Below are 6,854 nucleotides of genomic sequence, written 5' to 3' on the forward strand. Positions count from 1 at the left end.
TCTCTCTCTCTCTCTCTCTCTCTCAAATAAATAAAATTTAAAAAAAAATAAAAAAAAAATAAAGTAATATCAATTCTGCAAGACATGGATCTCATGTTCAAGGGACAAAGAATAAAACAGACATTGAAAAATGTTCAAAGAACCTAATAGCTCTCTTATTTAATTTTATTTTTTGTGGTACTGAGGTTCGAACTCAGGACCTAATGCTTGCTAGGCAGGCACTTATGTTGCTGAGCTATCTCTCTGGCCCTCCATTTTTATTCTTTATACCACCTTCAGCCTAAAACATCAACTACTAATAACATGTAGCTTAAACAACCTTAACATTGTTCTTTTTCTCCTTTTTCCTCTTCACTTGATCCAAAATAAACATCCTTTTCCTTTTTCTTAGGAATAGAATGATACCTCATTGTGCCTTTGGAGTTAGGCATATGGTGAATGTCCCGTGTAGCCATGTACTTTATCCAAAGTTAGTCACCACAAAGTACCACAAATCAAAATTTAGAGTTGGCAGGTTGTAAGCTTCCCAGGATCGACGATGTCACACTATTTCTCAGTTTGGCTTAATAGTACCACCTATCAACTTGTCTTTTTCTTACACAGTTTACCAGTAGAAAAATAATCTCATTCACAGAATTTAACAAAATAATCCTAGAAATAATTTGCAAAAACAAAAACATGTGATGCCCCACTTGAAGAAAGTTATAAAAATTATTAGTATGCATGAAAAAAGACCTTTAAATATCAGATCTTTCCCAACTTAAAGATTTAATGCAGTTCCAATACAAATTCTTAACTTTTTTGTATTATTTAAAGAGATATTACAGGGGGCCGGGGAGATAGCTCAGTAGGATAAGTGCTTGCCTGGCAGTGCAAGGGCCTGAGTTCAATCCCCAGTTCTGCAAAAAAGGAAAAAAAAAAAAAAAATTGAAAATGCAATTTGTATAAATGAATTTGAGAAAAATTGAAATAAAGAGATATTACAGTGATCATCTAGCTGTACCTTTTCAATAAGTGAAATCAAGAGATCTTAGCATTTATCAGCATTTTTTTTTCTCTAGTCAAGGGAGGGAAACTTTATTCAGGCCCAAGGCTGCAGGCGTTGGGCAGGTGGTGCCCTTCTGGATGAGGGGCTGGCTGAGCTTTACTTGACCTTCTTCTTGGGGCACAGGTTGTTGGTGTGACCACACTTCTTGCGGCAGTTGACAGCACGGGGGTGCAGGCTGGCATAGCACTTGGGGCAGATCATCTTGTCATAGTCGTACTTCTGGGCAAGCTGGCGCAGGGACGGATCAATGATCCCACCTCGCAGGCGAAGCACCAGGTGCAGGCTGGACTGTTTTTGGATGTTGTAGTCAGAGAGGGTCCGCCCATCCTCCAGTTGTTTGCCGGCAAATATCAGACGCTGCTGGTCAGGTGGGATGCCCTCCTTGTCTTGGCTTTGGCTTTGGCATTCTCGATGGTGTCACTGGGCTTGACCTTGAGGGTGATGGTCTTGCCTGTCAGGGTCTTCACAAAGATCTGCGTCTCTGCATCTGCTGCTCGGCTGCCTCATTGAAGAGAAAGAGCTCAACATATATTTTATTTGCGGTAATCAAATTTTTTTTTTTTTTTTTGGCGGAACTGGGGATTGAACTCTGATCCTTGCATTTGCCAGTCAAGCGCTTATCCTACTGAGCCATCTCCCCGGCCCCTAATCAAATTATTTTTGTTCTGGCACCAAAACAGTCAATAGGAGTAGAGTTCAAGAACTCCTTAAAGGAGCCCAACTATGTGTAAGAATAAGGAAAGGTAAAGAGTATCTCCTCACAAGTGTGTTGTACCCTTTAAGAAAAGTTATTAAATAAATTGTGTGAGGCAACTGTTTTCTCTTCAAGCAACAGATAAAATTTGCTACTCATATTACATCTTTTATATCAGAACAAATTGTAAGAACTTTATGCAGCTTTGCATGTACAAAATAAAGCCAGGAAAGGGGAAACCAAAACCTGGGAGTAGAATGAAAATTATAAACAATCTCTACAAAGAAAGATGCAAACTTAAATCAATAGAAATCAGAAAGAAGGCCGGGGAGATGGCGCAGTGGAATAAGCGCTTCCCTGGCAAGCACAAGGGCCTGAGTTCAATCCCTGGTTCCACCAAAAAGAAAGAAAGAAAAGAAGAGAAATCAGAAAGAAAAATATTACTGTATTTCACTTTGTAAAATTCAAAACTTTGCAGCATTAAGAAAACCCACTTAAGGGCTGGTGAGATGGCTCAATGGTCTAAAGCACCTACTTAGAACAAGCTTAGCAAAGCACAAGGACCACGGTTCAATCCCCCAGCACCACATGCCAGCCAGCCCCCCCCCCTGGTGGGCTGAGCTGGACACACACACACACACACACACACACACACACACATAAACAAAATTAAAAAAAAAAAGAAAACCCACTTAAAATAAAAATCGCTTACAGTAAGAAAGAGAAAGGTCAGTATCTTCAATTTTGACCGTCTTGTACATAGCAGAAAATTCACACGAGGAAATGCTGAGGGCTAGTAAGTATTTTAAAGTGTAAAAACTTTTAAAAGTTCTCTTTTATTTTGAGTAATAGTTTGAAGGACCATTTTATATTAAAAAATATATATCTGTATATACAAAATAGTGTAGATATACAGCTACTTTCTCTTAGCTCAATGAGAAGAAAGTTTTTTTTTTTTTTTTTTTTTTTTTTTTTTTTTTTTTTTTTTTTTCAGAACCAGGGATTGAACTCAGGTCCTTGCACTTGCCAGGGAAGTGCTTATTCTTACTAAGCCATCTCCCCGGCCTGAGAAGAAAGTTTTGAACTCATAGTGTTTAGACAAGATATCATGTTTGCATCTTACACTGTGAATAACTACTACAAAGACAACAATGTGCAATATATTAATTATTGTAACTGTCCTACTAATCTGTTTTGAAACTGTCTCATTGCTACTTCTTTCTCAATAAAATTATTATAAAAAATTAATAGTAATTTTAAAATACACATATTGGCTAGAAATGAATAAAATAGGCATTCCTACACTGATGGAAGGGACATAAGGGGCATAAATGGGCACATTAGAAAAGATATTGATAATATTTAGTCACAATATTAGAACTGTTGCATCTTTAATCAGTAGTCTCATTTCAGAAACACATCAAGAGAAAATAATAATTAAAAAGACAGTAAGATCCAACCATTGTAGGGAACACCTGTAATCCCAGCACTCAGGGAGGCTGAAGCAGAAGAATCATAAATTTGGATCCATTCTGGGAACTTAGCAAGATTTTGTCACAAAATTTCAAGTGCTAAAGATCTCAAGCACAGTGTAATACACGAGGTTCAATCCCCAGTACCACCCAGAAAGAAAAAGAATGTTCCTTTAAATGTTTATGATTTTTTTTTTTTTTTTTTTTTTTTTTTTTTTTTTTTTTTTTTTTTTTTGCGGAACCGGGGATTGAACTCACAGCCTTGCGCTTGCCAGGGAAGCACTTATTCCACTGAGCCATCTCCCCAGCCCCAAATATTTATGATTACTAACCTAATCATCACAGCTGTCTCCTGAGGCTCTTACAGAGCTGGAAAATGAAGCCCAGAGATCACAGCAGCTTGGCCAAACTTCCCTAACTACTCTGTGTGTTCACTGGAATTTAAATCAAACTATTTAGCTCTAGTTCCCCAAGCCTGTTTTGTTTACCCAATAAAGACAGCACCAAAATGGAGAGCTATAGACCAATAATGTAAAAACTTATGAAATATTAGCATATGAAATACAGTAATATAGTAAGAGAGAAATAGAATGGAGCCAGGCATAGTAGTGGTACATACCTGTCATACCTGCTAAGTAAGCTGAGGCAGGAGAATATCAGTTTCAAGCCAGGCTGGGAAACTTGGTAAGACCATGCCTCAAAACAAAACCTAGGGGCTGGGGAGCTAGCTCAGTGGAATAAGTGCTTCCCTGGCAAACGCAAGGGCCTGAGTTCAATCCCCGGTTCCACAAAAAAAAAAAAAAAAAAAAAAACCTAAACAAGGCTGAGGGATGTAGCTCAGTGATTGAGGGTTCAATCCCCTGTAGTGAGGGGAAAGGGGGAAAAGTACACTATTACAAGTTGGGATTCCTTCAGAAATTCAAAAATGGGTTAATTTTGGGCAAATTATCAAAATACTAACTTTTCATAAATTGTAAGATTTTTTTGTGTAATAGGTGCTGAAATACTTTTAATTAAATCAAGCTCTTACTCTTAATGAAAACTGCATATGATACTAAAATAGAGGTGATTACCTAAACTTGATCAAGTTTTTTTTTTTTTTTTTTTTTTTTTTTTTTTTAGAGCAGAATATATTTACTGGGGAAAGAAAACTTCCATCCGAAGAGGGACAGAAGGGGGGCCCAAGGGAATTGTCCCCAATCAGCGTTTTTTGCCAGTCAACAGCAAATGCAATATTATTATAGACTAGTAAAACCAAAAGCATATAAAGCCAAAAAGTACTTTTAGCATATATGAATAGAAACTCATTAGAAGTTGAAATGGGAAAAAATATCCCATCCAGACTAGTAAAGATCTTTCTCGTGATGAGAATAATTGATATACTATATTGAATACAATTGAAATATTTCCACAAATAAAAAAATTTAAATATAGTACAATTTCTTTTTAGAATACCATGACTATTTAGTTAATTATCAAAAATGGGGCTACAGATTGAGCTCAGCAAGAGAGTGCCTGCCTAGCATTTCTGAAGCCCTGGTTTAAATCCCTAATACTGGAAAAAAATAAAAATAAAAACTCGGCGCAACAGAAATCCGGTAAATAAAATTCAAAGGCGGAATATATGGAGAGAACACATGCTCAGTTCATATAATAGACAAGGTACAAGGTGTGATCAAAATATATGGTGTGGGCTGGAGAGATGGCTCAGTGGTCTAAAGCACCTACTTGAAACAAGCTTGGCAAAGCACAGGGACCACGGTTCGATCCCCAGCACCACATGCCAGCCCGCCCCGCCCCCTGCTGGGCTGAGCTGGCCACACACACACACAATAAATAAATGTAATAAATAAAAATAAATAAATAATTAAAAAAAAACAAAATATATGGTGAATCTTTATGTCATTGTAGTAAAGACACAAGGCCATTGATCTCTCACGTACCCCCCCCCAGCTCCACACACACTATCCCATCATTCTTACCAGTTCTAGAAAGCCTCCTCCCTGAGTGTCATGAGTTGTGCTGTCATGGCTGTCTGTGTCCTGAATCAATTCAATGCTTACTTTTCGTGGTTATTTTGACTGTGGGGAATGCCTGAAGTCACGTGGTGCCAGATCTGGTTAATAAAGTCGCTGAGGACAGACTGTATTGTTTCTGACAGAAATTGGCATAAACAGCTGATTAATGTGCTGTGACCGAGCAATATGGGCAATGTTTAATTTTTTTTAATTATTACAATAAAAGACACATTGCTACTAATCCTCCTCAACACACGCCCCTTCACTTTGAACACAGTTATCCCATCATACTTGCTGCTTTCTGAAATAGTTCTGAAAGTCCTCTGAGTGTTTCTACAAGATGTAATTTAAAATATGATAAATGCTGCTGCCAGCCCACTCAATGGAAAGGCAGGCTCATAGATAAAGGGGCAGAGGAAACGTGTAGGCCACCCCATACCCCATGCTCAAATATTTTTACCTGGTTTTCTGTTCCACCCTAAGTCCAGAGTCTGGCTTTCTGCTACTTTCTGCGTTGTACGAGCACAGCACAGCTAGGTGAGAGATTTAACTTCCACAGTCGGTGACTGTAAACAAGACTAAATTGTACACTTCCAAACTCCAAGTAAGTCAGAGTGCCTTTCCTCTCTATGATTCCTGCTAAACCTTGTGATTCAGTCCAGTCTGTTCAGGGACGTCTGTGCTCTGGGGAACCGGCTGGGCAGCTCTGCACTCGGTCAGCCTGGGGGGGGGGTGCCCCGCCCATCTCTCTGTGTTTTCATCACTCTTCCCGCAGTTACACTGCGGATGTCAAGCCTCTAAGTAAAGCATTAGATTTCAGCTTTGCCTCTGAGTTTTGTTTTTTATTGAACCACGCTAACATGAGATTTGAACAGAAATTTTATAGAACAAGAGATGAAAATGGCCAGTAACCATATCAGGAGTACTCCTGCTCATAAACACATCAAATAACAGTAAAATACTTTGGTTTTTTGTTCATTAGTCTAACAAAACTTGAAAAGGTAAGTACCATCCAGTGCTGAATGGGATGTGAGAAAATATGCTGCGATAAAAAATGGAGGTTGAGTGGTTATGTGTGTCCTGGAGAGTGATTGGCCATACAGAATCCGAGCCAGCAGTCTTTCATACATCTGCATTAGTTCATGTAGCTACAACTGCAGAGACTTCTCTTATAGTAGAGGTGTAACAGTAAAAGGTAGTATAACTGGTATGTCCATTTACAGGGGAAAAGTATGGCATATCCGCCTTATGGAGGATTATAAGAAACAATAAATTAGAACTGTGTGATTTCTACCTAGAAAGATAGTTCTGAAATAAGTTACAGATGAGGTCCTATTTTTACACAATGAAGCTATATGTGTGTATGTTGATATCTGTTTATAAAAGGATTAAAAAATAAAAATCAGACTTTGGTTGCCTCAAAGGAATGAGATTAAAGAGATTAAAGATGGAGACAATTACTAGCTTTTCCTAATAACTTTTCCTTTAAATAGCCTGTATTTTTTGATGTATTACAGTGACTATTAAAATTAATTAGGTGGGGGCTGGTGAGATGGCTCAGCGGTCTAAAGCACCTATTTAGAACAAGCTAAGCTAAGCAAAGCACAGGGACCACGGTTCAA

The 6,854-nt window shown here is 38.2% G+C and overlaps 1 protein-coding gene and 1 long non-coding RNA gene across 3 annotated transcripts in view; one reads left to right on the plus strand and one right to left on the minus strand.

Annotated features, from left to right (window-relative positions):
* LOC111817197 overlaps window positions 1–5,912 on the minus strand; it is a 14,971-nt gene extending 9,059 nt beyond the window's left edge. Inside the window, exons 1-2 of the long non-coding RNA XR_002821452.1 lie at window positions 5,693–5,912; window positions 5,197–5,368 (exon numbers count right to left, since the gene is read on the minus strand). This is a non-coding gene — a long non-coding RNA (uncharacterized LOC111817197). The remainder of the gene's footprint in view (window positions 1–5,196; window positions 5,369–5,692) is intronic.
* Wdfy2 (WD repeat and FYVE domain containing 2) overlaps window positions 1–6,854 on the plus strand; it is a 166,943-nt gene that overhangs the window by 101,289 nt on the left and 58,800 nt on the right. The gene's annotated exons all lie outside the window — the stretch shown is intronic.

Source organism: Octodon degus, unplaced genomic scaffold (genome assembly GCF_000260255.1).
Source record: "Octodon degus isolate 3935 unplaced genomic scaffold, OctDeg1.0 scaffold00051, whole genome shotgun sequence".
In the NCBI taxonomy this organism is placed as follows: domain Eukaryota; kingdom Metazoa; phylum Chordata; class Mammalia; order Rodentia; family Octodontidae; genus Octodon; species Octodon degus.